The sequence below is a fragment of the Notolepis coatsorum genome, assembly GCF_963971535.1.
Source record: "Notolepis coatsorum genome assembly, chromosome: 13".
In the NCBI taxonomy this organism is placed as follows: domain Eukaryota; kingdom Metazoa; phylum Chordata; class Actinopteri; order Aulopiformes; family Paralepididae; genus Notolepis; species Notolepis coatsorum.
In genome coordinates this window covers 65,425,045-65,447,883 of record NC_140177.1, presented here as the reverse complement: position 1 = coordinate 65,447,883, position 22,839 = coordinate 65,425,045, and the positions used below count along the sequence as shown (strand labels likewise).

Genomic DNA, 22,839 nt, shown 5'->3' with positions numbered 1-22,839 from the left:
CTTAGCTTTTTTCTTTTGAAATATATGAGAGAAGAAAAAAGCAAGAAAAAATTTAAACGCGTATTAACTTTCTTCAACTAAACAACCTTGTCAAGTGTGGGTATCTACTGAAGGCACTTCCTTGTGGTGAAAGTGAAGAAGGAGGCGAGTAGGTGACCACACACCTGCTTATGAAGGTAAGCGGATAGGGGTGTGGCCAGACGAATGTTGGTATGTAAAGGTACATTGTGGAATTTTTTATTCGGTGCACGTGCACGAAGTGAAGTCAGTGCAGACTAGGGCTGTCTTAAATACTTCGAAGCTTCGTTCGATGGCACAAGCTTCGAACATTAAAAAAAAAATAAAAAATCTATTTTTTTTTTTTACTTCGATTTGTGTGTGTGTGTGTGTGTGTGTGCGTGTGTGTGTGTGTGTGTGTGAGAACTACCCATCCCAGTTAGGACAGCCGAATCCCGTCCAATCTTTCGCCGTCGACTAAAGACTCACTTCTTCAACCATTATCTGAAATGATTAAAAAAAAAAAAAAAAAAATCTAACCGTGACTAACCTTACTGTCATGCACTTTTCCTAATAAACTAACCTACACTGTAACACGCAACACTTTGATAAACATTGTTACTCAGCTGATAGAGTTGTACCCTTCTTGCTGTCTTGTCGTACAGAACTTGTAAGTCGCTTTGGATAAAAGCGTCAGCTAAATGACTAAATGTAAATGTGTGTGTGTGTGTGTGTGTGTGTGTGTGTGTCTGTGTGTGTGTGTGTGTGTGTGTGTGTGTGTGTGTGTGTGTGTGTGTGTGTGTGTGTGTGTGTGTGTGTGTGTGTGTGTGTGTGTGTGTGTGTGTGTGTGTGTGTGTGCGTGCACGCGTGCATGGGGCCATTGGGTGGGGCCGGGGGACAAATACACTGGAGGAAAGTAACCCAGCTCAGCACTGCCCAAATTATATCATCACTATACATATACATATACACCTACATGCCTTGTAGAATTCCACACATAAGAAAGAAAGATACTGGGATGAATAAACAAAATAGGAAATAAAATTTAGATAAGGTGCTACTGAGATGTTTTGGTGAGTTCTTTGTTTTTTTGTGGAAGTTGCCCTTCTTAAAAATGCATGAACATTCACTGATAATTGGTCTGTAGTGGAGTCTACAAGGTCTACATTGCCGGACCATGTAGAATCCGGACCTTGTAGACTGACATAATTCTGTGCATAGTTTAGTCTACACAGGCCATATTTCAAATAATCTAAATCTTACTTCATTCATCTTAAACATTCTTGATTTGGGGGATTGGTAGTTCCCATGAAATCTGAAGTTGTTCAAACGACAACAGCGATCCACCTTGAATTAAATCACACAGCCGAGTGAAACCTTGTTGGCTCAGTCACGAAAGGGGCTACTTAATTAATTAATCCAACCCACTTTATTTATAGAGCACATTTAAAAACAACAAAGTTTATGAAAGTGCTGTACAAGTCCCACAACATAAGATAAAAAAAAAGAAAAAAAAAATCGAAGCTTCGAATTAAAATCGAAGCTCGGCCCCGAAGCTTCGATTGCCAAAAAAAGCTTCGAAGGTCAGCCCTAGTGCAGACTGACGCTGAGCGGAGGCCAGAATGAAATAGAACCTTCTGTAGTGTGGTAGTGAAAGGTTAACGTAAGGTTATGTATATAACCAAGTTCTATGAATACTGGTGACGCTCAGTGTCATTCTGCACTAACCTCACTTCGTGCACAGCACTGAATAAAAAATCCACAATGTACCTTTACATACCGACATCCATCTGGCCACAACCTACACCTACTCGCCTCCTTCCCAAACTTTCACCACAAGGCGAGGTCAAGGGCCGCAGTGGCGTCCTGACGCTGAGCGTCACCAGTATTCATAGAACTTGGTTATATACATAACCTTACGTTCTATTTCATACTGGCTTCCGCTCAGCGTCATTCTGCACAACAGGAGCTGAGCGGGAGCCAGAAGCTCGACAAATGTACTCCGCTGAGGCCCCCCACAACCATCAGACCGGAGAGGACCGAGCCCCCCCGACCCTCCCTAATGGAGGATACCCTCCCTATTGGAGGACGGGAGGGAGACGGATCCGACCGTGCGAAGAGAAACTCGAGCAACTCAACGCACAGGGTGAGCAAACCGTGGCTTGACCACACGACTACGCACACGCACAACCTGCATGCCACCAGGGAACGAACGGAAGGAACAACCCTCGTTACTGCCCCCAAAATCACGGTGTCAAGAGCAAACTCAACCCTGTGGCAAGGCCGTAGCAGCAGAGTGTGAAGGAAGACCCAGACCCACTGAAGGGACTGGATCCCCTGGAAAAAAGGGGGGCCCGGAGAGGTCAATGACACCAAGCATCAAGACCTCACCAGGCGGTCACTTAGTGACACCGCCCCCAACATCACCAGCGTATTTGGACAGGGCCCCTCCAAGAGCGGGCCCTTCCCCCCACTAGTACACCGCCTGGCACACTGACCCTGCAACACAGGCAGTCAGCATGGCCATAACTTGAAGCACTCAAAAGGATAACCACAACGGAAGCAGGCAGCGCACCGGGGAGACGACCCCAGAGGGGTCGATCCCTTAAACCAGGCAGCAGGCTTTAGACCCGAGCCTGGAGCACTGCGGACGAGACAGGCGCCAAAGGGGTCAACTGAAACAGCACCCCGGCGGAAGGGGCGTATGCTGGCATTGTTGCGCACCATGACAAAGCCTCCACCAAAAAAAAACCACCCAGAGGGGTTGAGGCAGAGAAGGCTGACACGATTGGCAGACGTCATGAACGTGCAGGGGCACACTCAACCGGGTAACCCGGGAGTTGACTCTGCTCCAACACACCAGGGAATCAACCACCCTCTTCAGATTCAGATTCAGATTCAGATTCCTTTATTGAGCCATTTGTGTAAAACACATTGGTAATTGTTGCAGCAATACAGTGAATGCATTCTTTCTTTTTTCACAGTAAACAAACACCAACACAGACAAGAAACGAAAACAGTGCAGTGGGGGATTAATCAATAAATAAAATACATATATATATATATATAAAGTGAAGTGTGCAGAGATCCAGTACGGACTAGTGCAGTGCAGTCAATGTCATTGTGCCTGTGGTCTTGGTACCACAGGCGGTGGTTGTTCCTATAACCCCTCAAGAAAAAACTCCAAAACACACCTGCGGGTATACACTGGCTATACCGCAGTACAAGTGTTTCAGTTTTCAAAAAAGGAGGCCTACGGGTTGACGAAACACAACTTCGGACCGGGCCCGGCGGCCCGGGAAGCACACAGGGATGCCAGAGGAGGTCCATAAGACCACCCCAACAGCCCCCTCTTCGCCATGCGTAAGAGAGGAGCGAAAAGAATGGCGAACCAGCCCCTTCATGATAATGCCAGGTACAACATGTACCCAACAAAGGGTTTCCATAACGCCCAACCCTGTGACACCCGGGCCGACCCGGCATTTTTTTCCCCTGAAAAAAGCACAAGTCCTTCAGGGTACCAAAACAGCAGATCTGCGTCCCCGGTGGACAACGGGTTAACTGACCTGGACCAGCGTGACCAGAACCAGTCCCGTGCCCTAACCACGCCGACATCCCCACTCCAGAAGAGGGGGTAGGCATGCGTGTCGATCTAAAACATGAAAAGAGGGCGCCACCCAGACGGTCCCATTTGTACCTCGCTCAGTGGCCCACCCCAAGGGCGTGAGACCCCTCTACCTAGGGCTGGGCGATATGGAAAAAAATCATATCGCGGTAACGATATGATAATGTTATCATATTTCTCGATATCGATAATTATCGAAATTGTTATAAGTATACATTTTAATCTTTTTTTTAAACAACAGATGTATGTTTATTTTGCAGCAATTCTTTGTCATTGCCGCCATCTTTAGTGTTACATCCCCTCACACTCCAGTTCTCAGGCTGCAGCTGGTTTAAAAGCGAAAGTAAACCGGCTTCTCTGCTGGCTGTGGCTCCAGGGGAGTTCTGGCTCTGCTAGTTTATTTTCAATCTTTTGGCGCTTTTTTGGTGGACAAACCACCGCACGCACATGTGCACCGTGACTCGTGACTGGAGTCTAGTTCTGCTAGCACACATAGCCTACTGTGTACAGACGGTTTCAAACTGTATTTTAAATTAGAAAGCAAACAAAAAAAAAAGAGAAAAATAAATCTCAATTTGGTCAGTATTGTCATTTGGACAAGCAAAGCCATTACTTTAAGTTGCAGGCAAGAAAGACAAGTCTGTCCACTGTCTCTGGTTTTAAAACTGCCCTGTTGCAGGTCAAAAAATAAATAAAAATAAAAAATAAAAAAAAAAGAAAGAAAAAAGAGAGACTTCCCACGCGAGCTGTATAGATTGAAAAGAAACATTGCAACATTGAGCTATGTAACACTCGGGTTAGGGCTCTCCGAGGAGGAGGCACTGAACCAATACACACTCAATAATCGAATTGAATCGAATACACATACAATAGAGCAGAACTCCTTTTTTGAAGTTCTACTCACCTTGACAATCTGAGGAGGAGGCTCTGAAACTCTGAGGAGGCTCCCTCACTGGGAAGGAGAGTCCGAACTCACAGAAGGCACTTCTCCCTGAGGAGGAGCTTCGTAAGGAGGAGCTCTGACAACTCCCTGAAACAGATCCATAACATGGACCTGAACAACTCACAGAAGTCTTACCAACAGAGACGCGCTCAGTGACGTACTCTATGGCGGGGAAATTTCCGCGGTGCACACGCCCAATTTTTCAGGGCGTGGGACCAGGAAACTCCCTCTCCCCCCCTTACCCCCCCCCCCCCTTCCCTGTAACGTGCCGAACAGCAACGTAACAGGAACTCCGAAGGACAGGGGGTTTTAACCCCTGACCAATCAGAAAAGGGGAGGAAGGATTACCAGTTCACCCCTTTACGACCCCTCACCCCTGATACGATGTAATGACAAAGTAGAGCATGACACAGTCATAGCATGCTACATGAAGCATCTAACAGCTTCACATAGCTCATGTGCTAACCTGCTATCTGAGTTTTACCAAGGAAAAAACACAGAACAGAGAGGGCCTCTTTAAAAGCCCCGGTCCAGACTTACACATGTGCTTCTGTGGACCAAACCTAACCCAGTTGTAGATCACAACGACACACACAACCCTTCATCACAACAAAAAATGGCAAAAGTACACTCTTACTACAGAGGAACGCCGTTTTTCATAACGAGAGAAGACACAAGTCCTCGATTATGTAATGGCCACAGACCTTGCTAAGCACACATGATAAGTGACCAAACAACCTTTTCTTTAGGAAAAAATTGTTTCTCAAGCGGAAGCACAACCCCAGCAACTTAAGCTGAGGGTTACATCGTATCCCCACAAACACAGTGACACAATATATTGTAAACAACATGTCTGAGAGGAGGGGGGGGAAGCCCCAGGGAAACCGGGGGGTCACCCCTCCTATCTTACCCTTGATACGACCAAGGTGAACAGGCACCCCTGTTAATATGTGAACATGTTGTTCATTGTCATCACAGGCTGAGAAAAAGATTAATTCCTCAATCACATGTCACTAAGCATAGCTTCACAGGTTAACTAACCCTCTTAGTTGTGAGTTCACCCACGTTACAACGTTACATGAACACACATGTTCTCATCACAACCAACCAGTTCATTTTTACACATGTAAAAAACAACGCCGATTTACTATGGAGATAGAAGCTATACCAGTGACTAGGGCTGCACGATTAATCGTTTTTTAATCGAAATCGCGATTTGGAATGATGCAATTATCAAATCGCCAAGCCTGCAATTAAAAAAAAAAAAAGAAAAAAAAAAAAAAATTATTAAATTTAACCAGGAAGTCCCATTGAGATACAAGATCTCCTTTGCAAGGTAGACCTGGCCAAGATGACAGCAATAACATTTGCAATACATCACACAGCAATAAAATGTGCGATACATCACACAAGAACATAATAAATGTGCATGTATACAATACATCACATGTAAACACAAAGCAGAATAGTCTACATGATAGTAAAAGTGTATAATACAGGGTAATACAGTAATTTTGCAGTTGGGACCCGACTACAGAAAGCAGCAACATTCTTCTTGTAAATTTTTTTTTAAATATGTTATAATCGCATCGCAAATCGCAATCGCAATATCTGTCAGAATAATCGCAATTAGATTATTTCCCAAAATCGTGCAGCCCTAACAGTGACAAGACAATTCACACACAACACGCGTCGTATCCTCAATGTATTGCAGCAACACATGTTTTGGAAACATCGTTATTACAAAACATTTAGAAGGGAAGAAAAGAAGAAGTGTTTAAAGTCCGGTCAGGACTCCTACCTTCACCCTGAGCGCAGGCCGAGAGAACTACAACACTGGTTAACGGGACACCGAGTCGAACCCAGCATCTCCTGCGTTGGTGACGAGGGTATGTCCGCTACGCCACCCAGCCGCCGTTCACCATGTTGACGAAGTCCTCGCTGGCACTGGCACCCGGGTGTAGGGTCGACTAACATCCTCTGTCAAAGATGACGTCGTAGTCAGAGTGTTTAAGGCATGTTATAGTCACAGTAACGTTTCAACAGTGTAGCATTAAGCTAACAGCCGTCCGACTGATAGCAACAAGCTAACGTTTACTAGCCTAGTAAACACAACGAGCTAGCGCCGCAGCTAACAGCTGACTGGCTAACACAGTAGGCCACAAACTAGCACGCCAGCTAAGCAGCTATCACCTGCACTGTACACAACGACATAACAAGCCACACTTCAGACAGGCCGCTGTCCAAGTCCCTCCCCATCCTAAGAGGGAAGAGAAAAAGAAATGTGAGCACAGTTTTCAACAGTGATTTACCAGACATTCAGCGGAGCCGGCACAATTCCCATCCGGGCTGCAGCCGACTTGAGCATGGAACTCCCGATAATGAAGATCCATGCCCACTTTTCCTCGTGCTTTAGGGTGTACTTCCACATTCATGTGAAAGATGGGGCCTGCACGGGACAGAGAAGCATCCGCTCGTCCAGAGAATCCCGGGTTTTAACCAGGTCTCGGTCGCGGCCCACTAGGTTGACCATCATGGGCGTCAGACCAAGATCCTCCGTCCGTCGCTTAAGAAGCCGAGCAGAGGACCCCAGTCCGGGGTCGGCTTTCATAAAATTGTCAGCTAACCCCCATAGCGTTAACAGACAACTAGCGCTCGCAAGCAAAACAGTACTCACCCAACACGGAAGCACTCAGTTTCTCACAAGAGCCGGTGCCTCCCACAGTCCAGCTGTATGACCGGAGGGTCAATACCCATCCAGCCGCAGCAAGGAGGACTGCAGTTGGGGAGTATATCAGCGGCGCGAGCCCGTAATACGAAAAAGCCGGTGGAGGTCAGAATGATCATCATCTTCCAGACACTCCAGTGACGAAGACAATATCGCCGTATTTTCTCGAAAATAGTGAGAGAGAAAATAAAGATATAATGTCAACGTATATTCCCGTCTTCTGTTTTTTTTTCTTTCTTTTCTTTTCTTTCTTCTCGTCAAGTGGGGTATATACCAGGCACTTCCTTGTGGTGAAAGTGAAGAAGGAGGCGAGTAGGTGACCACACACCTGCTTATGAAGGTAAGCGGATAGGGGTGTGGCCAGACGGATGTCGGTATGCAAAGGTACATTGTGGATTTTTTATTCAGTGCTGTGCACAAAGTGAGGTTAGTGCAGAATGACGCTGAGCGGAAGCCAGTATGAAATAGAACCTTTTGTAGTGTGGTAGTGAAAGGTTAACCGTCTGTAGTGTGGTAGTGAAAGGTTAACCTTCTGTAGTGTGGTAGTGAATGGTTAACCCTTTGTAGTGTGGTAGTGAAAGATTAACCTTCTGTAGTGTGGTAGTGAAAGGTTAACCTTCTGTAGTGTGGTAGTGAAAGGGTTAACCTTCTGTAGTGTGATAGTGAAAGGTTAACCTTCTGTAGTGTGGTAGTGAAAGGTTAACCTTCTGTAGTGTGGTAGTGAAAGGTTAACCTTCTGTAGTGTGGTAGTGAAAGGTTAACCTTCTGTAGTGTGGTAGTGAAAGGTTAACCTTCCGTACTGTGGTAGTGAAAGGGTTAATAAACAAGAAATGTGACGAGACATGCTGGCTTTATTTGCTCAGAACAGAGCCATAACTCTGGGGTTTAGAGTTGCTGGTTCTCAGATGTATAATGTAGCCAACTGCTACGCTTTGCTTCCTTCATATCACAGCCGGGCAAATTAATATAGACTGAAATGAACCTTTCGTAAGTCATGGAATTTTAAATGACCTAAACATAAAATCTGGGCTATTTATACGTCAAACAGTTATACCCTGAAGTTGTTGTCAATGTTGTCAATGTTTACTAGGCGCTGCCATGATGAATCGAATACGACTCGGGAGTGAAAATAAGACATTTTATGTTCGAATCCAGATGTCAGCCCCCAGTAAACAGACAGACTCTCCATTGAAGTTGGAGCAACAACTTAGTGACCCGGATTTTATGTTTAGATAATATAAAACGCTTCTGAGTAAGTAAAATTAAATGACATGACATACCTGGGAGGTAATCCAAAGTTAATTTCAGTCTATGTTAATATGCCTGGCTGTGATATGAAGCAAGCAAACTCGGGGACCAGCCAGGCTTAGAGGTGAAAGCTGGAATGGACTGAGTATGACAAACAATGGTGTCATACTGTGAAACATTATTGGTATCAGTGGCGTGCACAGATATGGTCGAAGGGGGGCTTGAGCCCCTGCCCCAAGTGCCCATCCAAAAATATTTAATATGAACACTGGGTAAGTGCCCTTTTTGTAGCTTGAGCCCCTGCCCCCCAAATTGTCTGTGCACGCCCCTGACTTGTATTCATGTGCGCCACATCAGAATACTTTTGATTTCTGAATTAGATACACCACAACATTGTTTATTATCAACAACTCTGAACATACTTAGATAGCTATTTCCTCTGTGATTGTGGTTTTGTATTCGACACATTATTTTCTTGTGCAATTTTCAACATTCTTATAAACATGACGTGTGTGAATATGGAAACTGTAACGTTTGGGGTTTTGCTCTCCTCAGGGAGCAAAGCCCTAGCGTTACCTGGTGGTAATTGACCTGTCTACCTGCCCTGATTGCATTCATTGGTAACTAGTGTGTCTAGTTAAGGTGGCTTTATATGCTCTTCCTTGTCAATACTGAGACTGTCAGTCGATCGCCAGACTACCCGTGAGTACACCGTTGTGAGTAAATCTTATCGCTCCTTGCCATAGGAGGATAAGTGCATTCGTTTCTATTTCTTGTTTGTTGTGCCAATCCATTATGTAATATATTATCGCTGTGTGTATATGCCGCATCGTCGTCGACATATATTCCTGTATCGTGCCTTTTGGAGACTTGATTTCTCCTCTTTGCTTTCCCTCTTTTTGGAGACAAGTACTCTCCCCTTTTGTTTGTTTGCCGTTGTCGGCATGTACGCCTTACATAAAACAGTAACCTTTGTTTGAGAATCAACACCCGACTCTTGTCTGTCCGTTCTGCACTGCACCTGGGTCCAACACACCTATCAAACTGTAACAGATCGACTGACCATAATGGACCTAGCGGAGGCAGAACAGATTCGCTCTGTGCTGACGACACAGGGCGCGAAGGTAGCCCTCCAAGAGCGCAACCAGCAAGCGATGATCGCCGAGATTCAGCGCCTCACCTCCGTCTCCACCGACCTCACGAACGCCCAGGCCAGCCCATACGTCACCAGCAGCGTTGACAGCAGTAGGAGCGGTGTCTCCTCCAACGCAGATGGCGGCTCGGGAGCCCTGACTTCCTCCTCCAGAGCGCTACAATGGGGGTCTAGAGGGCTACAGAGAACTCATCACCCAGTGTTAGCTGATCTTCAATATGCAGCCTCTGACAGTCCCCACCGAGCAGTCCTGATTGGCCTACAGTACGTCATCACACTGCTGACGGGCTGCGCCCTTTCCTGGGCCATGGCTGAGTGGGAGAGCAAGTCGCAGAGGTGTACCAACGTTGCCACATTTACCCGGGAGTTGCGCAAGATTTTCGACACCTCCCGGGTGATATCGGTGCACGAGTTTCGCACCACCATAGCCAAGGAGGCGGCCAGGGAGGAGGCCGTAGTCGTTCTCTTTGCTCAGGGGCTCTCCGGGAGTTCCCGGAGCGGTTGGACGGGATTTTTAGAATTTGCTGTGCGAGTGGACAATTGTCGCCGAGAGCGATCACGAGAGAGAGACTCTTTACAGAGTACACCGTCCCGGCTTCCTCCCAGCAGAGAGACAATCACCTGGTTCCCGGAGGGGATCACAACCGACGAACCCATGCAACTAGGCCGCAGCACAGCTCTCCAGCGTTGAGAGGCGGCGACGTCTGGAGGAGAGACACTGCTTCCATTGCGGACGTAGCGGTCACCGCTATGCCACCTGTCCAGGGACCTCGGGAAACAGGGCAGCCCGTTAGTATCGGGAGGGGTGCTAGCGGGTATGGACTTATCCTCAGGGGTTAATGACCCTCGACATTTTTTTGATGTCAGTTGATGTCAGACAGATACAGGCCTTGGTTGACTCGGGAGCAGAGGGTAACTTAATGGATGAAGGCTTAGCCTGGGGGTGGGAAGTTCTGTTAGAGAAGTTGAAGGAACCAGTCCCTGTCCAGGCTCTAGAGACGGTCAACCCTTAGGTACAGGTACCATCACGCACCGCACGGTGCTAGTGCGTCTTCAAGTGGGAGGGGGACAGTGGGAACTAATCATTTTTTATTGTTACCTCACCAGAGTGCCCTATTGTGCTAGCTCACCCTTGGTTGGCGGCTAATAACCCCAGCATTAACTGGTCGACAGGTAGGCTCTTGCTGGAAAATGGTTCCCTGCCATTCTCCATTGGTTCCCTGCCAGTCTCTGTTAAGAACCGCTACCCCCTTCCCCTCATGGACACCGCCTTTGAGTCTCTGCAGGGGGCTCAAGTGTTCTCCAAACTGGACCTGCATAACGTGTGTACAATTTGGTCAGGATTAGGGAGGGAGATGAGTGGAAGACTGCCTTAACACACCCAATGGCCATTACGAGTATCTGGTCATGCCCTTTGGCCTGGCCAATGCACTAGCAGTCTTCCAGGCTGCGGGACCTGATAGGGGTGTCGGTCTTCGTTTATCTGGACGACATCCTTATTTTTTTCCAAAGATATGTCACAACACCAACAACATGTTCGTCAGGTTCTCCAGCGCCTCCTCCAACACCTGCTTTTTGTCAAAGCGGAGAAATGTGTGTTTCACACCGACACTGTCATTTCTAGGCTTCGTGTTGACGAGGGGTGATTTGTGCATGGATCCGGCCAAGGTGAGTGCAGTTTTAGACTGGCCTCGTCCGTCCTCGCTCAAACAGTTACAACGCTTCCTAGGTTTCGCACATTTTTATAGGCGGTTTATACGCAATTTTAGCGCCCTAGCTGCCCCCTCTAACAGCCCTTACTAAGGCTTCGCTGCCAGGTTTTGACTGGTCACCACGGGCAGAGGATGCCTTCCACGACCTTAAACACAGATTCACCTCCGCCCCTGTCTTAGTCCACCCAGATTTGGAGGTTCCATTTCTGGTTGAAGTGGATGCCTCCGATGTCGCGGCGCAGGGGGGGGGGGGGTGCTCTCTCAGAGATGCTTAACCCTTCTCTTGCATTCGGTCATACCCCCCTTCCCATACTATTTTCGGTCAAAATTGGCCGGTGTGTTTTGCACAGTGATATCTCTGGAACCCCTTATCCAATTTTGATGGTTGACATCTCATTTGAACAGTCAAAGCAAGTAGAGTCAAGGGGTGGCAGACAGAATGACACTAGGAGTGAATTTCATGTTATAATTTTGCAGTAAGTTCAAAGATAGTGTTTACTGTACATTACTGTATATTATAAGAATGCTTGCCATGTAGGCTGTGTTTACTGGAGATGGAAATCATTTAGTTGGTGTTGTACCTGAGATTCCTCCCGTCCCAATGCTGTATGGGATGTATTGATTTGACAAAGGCAAGCCTACTTTCAACTACAGTATATGGACCCACCGGTGGGCCCATCAAGTTCAGCATTCACTGCATTCACTGTGATGTTGACTGTTGGTCAGGCTCATAGTCTGGATCGCTGTTGTCTTCCATTTCTGAGACATCCTCCTATCTCTGGTTCAATCTCCTCTTCATCTGGTTCAAGAATGAGGTCCAGAGCCTCTCTGACAGAAAGTCGCCTGATCAGTCGCCTACTAACTCATTGTGTCAATGAGTCAAATGAGAGCAAGGCACAAATATATATGCATGAGAGGGGCATTTAGCGCGAGAAAGTGGGAGGTTTTTCTTTATCGAGGGGCACAGAGCTTACACCTGTGAGAAGATATGATACATTTATATCATTGCAGCGCGAGAAAGTGAGAGGTTCCCGTAACTTAGAGTAAATTGTTTTGTCTGGAAGGTGTGGGGGGACATAACCACAAGAAATGTACGTGTGTGTGTGAGAGAGAGAGAGAGAGAGAGAGAGAGAGAGAGAGAGAGAGTGTGGGTGTGTGTGAGAGAGAGTGTGTGTGTGTGTGTGTCTGTGTGTGTCTGTGTGTGTCTGTGTGTGTGTGTGTGTGTGTGTGTGTGTGTGTGTGTGTGTGTGTGTGTGTGTGTGTGTGTGTGTGTGTGTGTGTGTGTGTGTGTGTGTGTGTGTGGAGATGTTTTCCATCTGCAGGATGAACATAATATACTCATACGCATTCATTTCCTATGGCGGTCAATTCTGACCGAAAACATCATAGGTGTGTCACTGTTGAATAAATCACTAAAAATTCAACTCGATGGAGATCAACCCCGAGGTTGGAAAATCACTTAGATTTCGTAAATATTTACCCGTTTCTCATACGGTTAACGATTCAGAAACAATCATTGCTCATCTCCGTGTGTTTATGTCGTTGCAGCTGCTCAACAAGGTGGGTTTGATACGCAGTCATGCGAAAGTGTCTTTATTATTTTGATTAGTTAATGTTATCATTAGCAGGTAAGTTATGAAGTCATTGTTTATGATAAAACCAACAGCATGACTGGCTCGTCTATTCTGTGCTAGATCAAGACACTATTTCAATAATGGATGACGGTGAAAGCATACACGCCACCGAGAACAGTTAGTACTCTGTAGATATAACGTCAGCTAGCGAGGTTGCACATCTTCTACTTTCATGAATTGTTTTCTACTCCTACTCTGCTTTAAAAAGATAATTCCGCACCGTCATCCATTATTGAAATAGTGTCTTGATCTAGCACAGAATAGACGAGAAATTGAAAAACGCCATAAAAATATTATATGTTGAAATAATTCCCCTGCAAAGTTATAAAAAATAAATAAGAATCTGATCAGACACAAGGGTTAAACGTTAGTTTGTGTCGTCTCCCTCCTTAACACTTTCCCCGCCAATCACGTTGTACGACGTGTTTCAAGTTCATGCGAATTCTGCCAATCCACGGCGTACAACGTTATTGAGATCATATTTCATATTTTCGCCATGGTATTCATATTTCCCTCACGGAGCCTGGTCTGATGCTGTGTGAGCCGGCACAACTCTGCAACGCTTCAATACTGCCCCCTGGTGGATGATCGGCGAGTTGCCAAACCGGAAATGGCCGGTTGGATCTCGGTGCATCTCCTAAATGCGTCCGGCCACTCGCATATCGTCGCGGGACTCTAGCCACACACGGTGGATATGGATCGCTGCCATAACTCAATAATCGACATGATTTGGGCGTGTATTAGTATTATACAAACCGGAAATGGATCGACTCTATCCCCATCAAATAACTGGGATCTTTTTGCTCCAGTCTCATCGCCCAACGGTAAGAGGAGACTGACGTTACTTTCAGCCTGTTTGTTTATTATTATCCATCCAAACTGCTCTGATCTATATATCACCCATACTACATAAAGCATTTAACGTCGATCACGGAATTATAAACGACACCCCCCCCCCCCCCCCCTCCGTTCATCCGCGCATGATCAGTCATAACGTTTACAGTTGAAATTTTTAATATAGCGTGTGTAACTGAGGGGTACAATTCCCTGACTGTATTGAATAAGTATGGTATCATTAAACCACTACTGTCTTATGTACATTACTACTGGCCATACAGTACACAGGTATATGAGATGAACACCTCCACAATGACACGGTTCCACAACAACTATTGGTTAGAATAATATTTATTAGCAGCACGAAGATTATCTTACATTACTTGAGAATTAGAGTCGCGCTTGTAAGGCGAAGAATGTGCATGAATAGGTCAAGAGCGTAAGTCCATTAGAATATTACGCAGGAGATAATGAATACCACCTGTATCATAGGAATTATATCTATGGTACACTAGTAGGGCAGCTGGAGATACTAATAGGGTCCCTCCGGTTGTATGCCAGCAGGGGAGAGGATTTGTCGGTAGCGAAAGTCTGGGTCAACGAGGAATAAGGAGACTCCAGGTACAGGAGACAGTGCAATAATCTCTTGATCCGCAGACGAACAACAGCTATTCTCCGGTATGCAGTGCCGCATGGAGGAAAGCTAGCCAGCCTCAGGCGTCCTAGAGGCGGGCTCGACGTTGCTCCTCACAGGGTAAATCCCACACAGTTGTGGGTGTAGACGATTCTCCGCTCCATCAGATACAGGACCAAAGCAAATATAATCCAGCCGAAAAGGGCTCTGTAGTCGTCGGGTAGGTTATCCAGTGTACATATCCACACGGTTCTCGTCTAGGGCTCCTCGGATGACGGCACCAGGTTAAGCCGCCCAGCCTGGATAAGCACACTAGCTAGGTACGAGGAAGCGTTGGTAATGCTGGTCACTGTAGAACGGTAGCCGCACGATACACTATACATAAATAGACTATTACATAATAATAGAATAGGTCGAACTCGACGATACAGCGTTAAACTCTGACACTTCAGCTATCAATTCGCACGCGGTCTCAAGGCTCTATTTTGGGGCAAAAACGGGCCCATTTCACAGCACGTTGTATCGTGGTGTGAGGCTTCAACTTATTGGGTAACAGTACTTCTGTATTCACCTGCGCCGTATTTATACGTTAGGTGAACAAACTAGTACCAGCCTTATTTCTGTCTCGTATTCTTGCGCAGAACCGGTCATGTTCAGGCATGTCTTTGGCGGTGACTTTGAACTAGACATTGGGGGTATGGCCGTGGCGCCTAGTGGATCGCTGTCCAATAGGAGAACTAAATATTATGGTCTGTACTAGGTAAAGGGATATTCCGTGTATATGTACAAAGAATACACAAGGGATATCAGACGATATACAAATACTATACAATATATATCAAGTAATAAATATATTCGGTTTAATCTGATCCTTCGTAACAGCCGCCTCCTAATTAGTCTGCACCTAATTAGATAAGCAGAGACAGATTAACCGCACTGTCCACTACTCAATGTCCGTTGTGAGGGTAGGGCAGTTCACAAAGTCAGTGGGTCATGATCGTCATTAAGAGAGTCGGGGAGCCTTGGCAACTCTATCAGCCTCGCCACGGGTCGGGTGTATGTCCGCCCCTGGACGAGCACTTCTGCCGCTCTGACCTTTCCGTCGGCACCAGTGATCACTTTGCCTACGCGGCCGGCCGGCCACGCAGCTCGGGGTAGTGACTGGTCTATGATCACGACGACTGTGTCCACTTTTAAGTTGTCTCCGTCCTTGACCCGCTTCTGACGGGCTGGAAGGGATGGTAGGGGGGTTAGGAGGAAGCGGGCCTGAGACTGCTTTGATCTGTGCTTGGCTGCGCCTCCACCTCTCCGTCTGTTTCTCTTGTTTGCTCTGTACCCCGTCTGAGGAGGGGCCGGTTCCGGCCGCCCCATCAAGGAGTCGCTTGGGGTGCTGGGTTCGAGGTCAACTACGTCTGGAGCGCAGCTGAGGGGGGTGGAGTTCCGAACTCCCTCTTGTGCCCACGGTTCTCTCACAGGCCTCTCGCCTAATGTCAATAGCCTCTCAACGGGCTGTACGGGAGAGTGGCCGGTGTCGCTCACCTTTGTGTGTAGGCAGCGTGTAGACGTGGGTTGACTGTCAAGTCCGTAGAGGGGGCCCTGGAGCGTCCACCCCAGTCGGGTCTGAACCGCGACTGGGCATCCTTTGGGTCCGATGTGGGCCGCCTCAATTGGGAGAATGAGGTCCGCGTGGTCGGAGCCGATGAGCAGGGTCGGTGTGGCGCCGTCGATAAGCGGTATAGGTAGTTGACGTAGGTGCACATACTTCGCCATCAACTGTGGGATGGGGTAGGTGTACTGGGACAGGCCTATGTCGTGGCTGGTGAAGACGTTGGTAATGCTATACTGCTTCTCGGGCTGGTCCACCGCTGCTATCTTGAAGGAGACCTTTTCACCTTTTATGGTCTTCTGGTCCCTTCTGATGGTGCGTATGGTCATGGTACCTTTGGCACCCCGCAGGCCCAACTGGGCTGCGGCGGAAGCGAGGAGGAGAGTCTTTTCAGACCCATCGTCCAGGACGGCGTAAGTGTCCAAGACCTTGTCCTCGTAGCTCAGGAGCACTCTGACCACTTTGATGAGCACTCGGGGGTCCCGCTATGCTGGTCAATGTGGAGCACTCCTGTTGGTCGGTTGCTTTGGATCGTCTGGGGTGGTGCCGACTCGCGGTCGTCCGAGTAGCACCGTGACTCCCAGTGTCTGCTGTAGCAGTCGGTACAGTAGGGAGCGGTCTGGTGGATCTTTGGTACTGGTGCCACCGCCTCGGCCTGGTACATTACCGTGACGGGCCCACTTTGTTGTCCTGGCGGACGCCTGTTGATGTCATGCAGGACCTCCAAGTGGGCGCCGCCGCACCTGCTGCACTTCTTCTTCAAGCGGCACTCAGCTGCCATATGGCTGCGCGCGCAGCGGAAGCAGCGGCGGTGGTCCTTGATCCACTGACTCACCTCGTCCGTGGTCAGCTTCCCGAAAGTGTCGCATTGATACAGCCGATGTTCCCCTTCACAGTACTGGCATTCAATCTTCCACTCCTCTTTCGTCGAGGGGGTGTTGTGGTTCTTGTGCTGCGGTACTGATTCGGCTTGGTGCATAACGGTCACCGACCGGCGGTTATCATTTAATCCCCGAGGTCCTGGTCTTGGGCTTGGTCCACTCCATACGAACGTGTCCAGTCGTAAGCTGCTGACTTCTCTCGCGAGGAAGTCAGACAAGTCTAGGAGGGATGCCTCTGGGCCGTTGGGGTCGCGGTGGTCTCTCTGCCGCCGAAAACGCTCTTGTCGGGCGGGAGGGAGCTTCTCTAATATCCTTTCTACATTAGAGTTAGCGTACAGTTCGTATATCCCTTTTTCCTTTTGGGACCCCAGCATCCCTACCAGGGACTGTACCTTGATAGAGAGGTCATCTAGTGCTCTGTTGTCTCTGGCTGGGGGGAGACGGTCAATGTCTCTTATCTCTTGTATCACGTAGTCCCATATGCGTCCATAACGTTGGTCGAGGGCTACTAGAGCCGCGGTGTATGGGGTAGTAGAGTTGGAATATGCCAGCGCTATATTGTGCGCTCTGGGCACCTTCAGGTGCTTGAGTAGGATAGCATACTTGTACGTTTCATCCGGTACATCGGACATCATTGTCTCTAAGCACATTCGTAGCTCTGTGTACTGTGCTCGGTTCTTGTGTGTGAAGTCCGGGAACGTCGGTGTGCCAAGGTACGATGCCATGGATGGCTGGCACATCGGTGAGCGTTGGGGGAGAGGCCTCCTGGGCGAGTCTCCCCGTGCGTGTCGTCTTGGGCTTGTACTTGGTGGGTACCGAAGCCCGGGTACCCAGGTGCTGTTCCTCGGGGCTGGCGGTGCGTCAAACTCACCCGTGAGTTGAGTCGGGGGTTTGTAGCGCAGTGCCTCGGGGCTGACGTCTGGGCTGTACTGGGCCTCCTGGTCCAGAGTACGTTGCTGCTGGTCGGGGCTGTACTGGGCCTCCTGGTCCAGAGTACGTTGCTGCTGGTCGGCTTGACATTCCTCCTCTTCCTCTTCCTCTGCTAGGTCCTGGAGTCTTCTGTTCAGTCTCTCGGCGTGGTCCGGTTCTTCCCGGTTGCTGGGTCTCGTATGGACCGGCCGGGGAGGGGGTTCGGAGACGTGGACAGGATCCTCCTGTTGGCGGGGTCCCGGGTCGCTTGGTTGGGTAGGGGAATGTGTCCTAGACCCTTGTCGTGACGATCTCCGGGAGCTCCGTGCGGAGAGAGGGGGTGTCGCCATGGCAATCAATTTGTCCATCAGCTGCGCCTGCAGCCGGTCGCGCTCTGCCTCGCGCTGGGCATGGGCGGCGTCGCGCACTGCTTCGCGCTGGGCATTGGCGGCGTCGCGCTGCGCATTGGCGCTGGCATGGGCGGCGTCGCGCTGTGCATTGGCGGCGGCGCACTGTGCATCGGCGCGGCTTCTTTCAATGTTCTTTTCCGTCTGAAGGCGTCTGGTCTCCAGTCTTATGCGGTCGTCTTCACTCCTTTGTTGCGCCTGGAAGCGCTCTCGCTCGGTTGCAGAATGTTCGCGTTCACTGAGGGCTTGCGCTTGGAAAAACGGGCCCATTTCACAGCACGTTGTATCGTGGTGTGAGGCTTCAACTTATTGGGTAACAGTACTTCTGTATTCACCTGCGCCGTATTTATACGTTAGGTGAACAAACTAGTACCAGCCTTATTTCTGTCTCGTATTCTTGCGCAGAACCGGTCATGTCCAGGCATGTCTTTGGCGGTGACTTTGAACTAGACATTGGGGGTATGGCCGTGGCGCCTAGTGGATCGCTGTCCAATAGGAGAACTAAATATTATGGTCTGTACTAGGTAAAGGGATATTCCGTGTATATGTACAAAGAATACACAAGGGATATCAGATGATATACAAATACTATACAATATATATCAAGTAATAAATATATATATTCGGTTTAATCTGATCCTTCGTAACAGCGTGGATCGGCAACAAACGGCATTTGATAATCTATTATGCATTTATGCCTATATCTCACGTTCTAGGAATTACTGCAGAAAACGATAAAAACATATTTATATTCTAGACGGTATTTTCGTATGAATGTGTGAATGAAAAAGTAAAACGTTCGTACAACCTGAACGATAGATAATCGATGTTGAATGGGCCATAGTAATGTCAATTTAGCAATACAATTTAAAAAGTTATAGCCCTGCAAAGAAGGTGAACATCTCCATAGACTTACAGTACTGGCAGAGAATGGTAAGATGCTGAAAGTGCATGGCAGGGAATGTGTTAATGATATGTACCTTTGGTTTTATGAGGTTCATAACAGTACATTGTACTAAGCGATTGTTGGCCCATTAGTTTGTGATTCACATGCACTAAAATTCACCAGAATGCAGGAAATTAAGTCTTTGTAACTAAAATGTTCCTGGTGGGGGGGGACTCCCAGAGCCCCAGCTTAAAAAGTGGCCTGGGGCTATATTTCAGCTATATCTCCAGGTATATGAATTATCAGTCAGGCCCCAGGTCTTGCTAATCACACACCCTCAACACATGTTCAAAATCAACACAATGTGCTGCCCACAAATATCTGATATCATATTCATGATTAACAAATATACCTGAATGACTACACTTGCAATGGGCCTGGTCTACAAGATACACTACACGACCAAGGTACCCATGTACATGTCAAAATACTTCCCAAAGGTCAGTGAATACCACGATCACAACACCAGAGGGAGCTCCACAAATCATGTTAAACCCAGATTCGGCTCAAACAAGGGACTAAACATGTTTCGCAATTATGCCACATCAATGTGGAACGCCCTACCCAAAGCTGTAAAGGAATGTGAATCACTACCCACTTTTCAAAACCACTCTCAAAGAACACCTACGGGAGACTGCAATTCGAAACTGGCCCCTGTAAATGTCCTAACCCAACCCCCTCCAATGTACAGTAAATGACCAAGTATGGTTTTGTCAATGTTCCTTTTATTCATTTATTAATTTCAAACATTCCCAAAGTAAAATAACTCACTGACTATTCACATTTAGCTGTATAGAATTAGACAGTATAGCCAGTACTAGGCAGCTACATTTCTTGAATCTCATTGTATAGACATTGAGCTTGACTTCGTCAGATGTTATTTGTTATTTGTTAGATGTTCTTTCACTTCGTCAGATATGGGCATTTTTCTTTCCCAAGGGCACTAAGATGCTGCAGGCTGCTTGACCTCCCGGGGACCAACATTGCGTGGTACATTCCATCGCTAAATGAAAAACACTCACTTTCGTTTACAAGCAATTCGAAACTGTTTAGCGTAACACGCCAAGAGTGCGTTTGCTTTACTAATGCTAGATATGTTTGAGTTTGACAGTCTTGTTGTTGTTGTTGTTGTTACAACAAGTCGCATGAATTGAACATAGACTGCGCGATCATCAAAGTTCAGGGGGATATAAAGCTGCTGACAGACGGACACACCCTCAACCTCAGCACGCCACTTTTACGCACAGTTCTGCTACGTTCGGCATAGAATACGTTCGCTTTCAATAACGACCTTTCTACGGTTTAACCCCCAAAAATAGTCATAAAATAGAAGAACTAATCGTTGAAATGTGCTATACGTTGTGAGATGAGTCCCGTGTGTCACGTGTGCTGCCCCTCACATTGGCACAGACAGCGGTCGGGACAGCGGGGGGGACAAGTGGTGACGTAATACGTCACACTTCCATTCCACACCCTCCATCTGTCTGCCGGATCATTTTGATAAAGTTTAATTCCGTTGCATCATGCAGTGAAAACTATCCCTTCGATGAACAAAGTGCGAGTGAGCGTTTATTTACGATCGCAGACGACAACAAAACCCCATAACCGGTTTTGTTGGGTCTGGCCCATGGTGGGCATTCGAGCGCGACACCGAGTTCCGTACTTCTGTCACCTCTGGGACGGAGTCACGGGACGGTGTAGCGTTGATCCCGGGTGGAGTGATCGCGATCGGTCACCACCACCACACACATGATAAGACGGTGACACTGACACTTCGATATAATCGAGCTATTACTACTCAAAAACATGTTTTGAGTAAACAAATACGTTTTCAAAAGCTCCTACCTTGCTGAGAATAGAGATGATGAATTGAGAACCTGTTGTTTGTCACGCTCGCTCCTGCCGCTCCCAGTCGATGTCGCTCTGCCAGCCTGCGCTCCCTGCACTCCCTGCCCGCCGCGCGGTAGTCGGAGCGTCTCCGCTGTCATCTGATTGGTCAACTTCGCACGGTCCCCAGGCTTAATAACGCGTCAGGAGGACGCAACCGCCACAACAAATTAAAAGCACTTATCGGACGGCGTTACCCAGTGAGCAAAACACGTCTTTTCAACCAAGCGTCTTTGCATAGCTCTCGTATGGTATAACCCAGCCAAATCGTGTTTTTTTGTAGACTAAACTTATTATTTCAATGCATTAACCTCTCCAAATATGAAAAATATGCACCACAGACGTCCTGCAAACGCGCCTACAGATATCTGAGCACGATATTTCCGAAGATTTAAGGTGACGTCTATCCATCGCTCGCATTTAGCCCAGGATAATCTTGTCTAAGCTTAGACGTATTTTAAACTATGCACTAAACTTATTATTTCAATGCATTAACATCTCCAAATATGAAAAATATGCACCACAGACGTCCTGCAAACGCACCTACAAATATATGAGCACGATATTTTCGAAGATTTAAGGTGATGTCTATCCATCGCTCGCATTTAGCCCAGGATAATCTTGTCTAAGCTTAGACGTATTTTAAACTATGCACTAAGTATATTATTTCAATGCATTCACATCTGAAAATATTAACAATATGCACAGATGTGACCCAGATGTCCTGAGGGGCGTGAGTTTAGGGAGGCGAGTGAACGGGGAAGCTGGTGAGTCTGCTGTGCAGCTGGTTTGCCATTTGATCAGCAGGTGGCACTGATAGTGCTGGGACACCTGACTGATCACAATCCTGCATGATTAAATAACATGTCTGAACGTTCTTCTGACTGTGTGTGTGTGTGTGTGTGTGTGTGTGTCTATCCATAGCTCTCATTTAGCCCAGGCGAATCTTGTCTAAGCTTAGACGTCTACCAAACTTTCACTTTTCACCCCATTTTAGACATTGTTTAAACGACGTTCAAAACACGTCTAAGCTTAGACGTCTACCAAACTTTCACTTTTCACCCCACTTTAGACTGATTTTAGACGTCTATGTCATGACGTTGAAACAACGTCTAAACTTAGACGTTCAAAACACGTCTAAGCTTAGACGTTCAAAACACGTCTAGAATAGACGTCTACCAAACGTTCACTTTTCACCCCACTTTAGACTGATTTTAGACGTATATGTCATGACGTTGAAACAACGTCTAAGCTTAGACGTTTAAAACACGTCTAGAATAGACGTCTACCAAACTTTCACTTTTCACCCCATTCTAGACTGATTTTAGACGTCTATGTCACGACGTTGAAACAACGTCTAAGCTTAGACGTTCAAAACACGTCTAAGCTTAGACGTTCAAAACACGTCTAGAATAGACGTCTACCAAACTTTCACTTTTCACCCCATTCTAGACTGATTTTAGACGTCTATGTCATGACGTTGAAACAACGTCTAAGCTTAGACGTTCAAAACACGTCATGACATGGACATCTACCAAACGTTCACTTTTCACCCCACTTTAGATTTAATTTAGCCTAGCCTTGATTGACATTTTTTATTAACAGATTGCATAGTGGGTACAGTACAGCTCAATACACACAATTGTTAACCCTTTCACTGCCACACTACCAAACGGTTAACCCTTTCACTGC

General features: G+C 47.3%; 1 protein-coding gene across 1 annotated transcript in view; it reads right to left on the bottom strand.

Moving 5' to 3' along the window:
• tdrd7b (tudor domain containing 7 b) overlaps positions 1 to 21,216 on the bottom strand; it is a 200,815-nt gene extending 179,599 nt beyond the window's left edge. Inside the window, 1 exon segment of the mRNA XM_084327314.1 lies at positions 21,106 to 21,216. The gene's annotated coding sequence lies outside the window, so the exon portion shown is untranslated.
• Between the last annotated feature and the right edge of the window lie 1,623 nt (positions 21,217 to 22,839).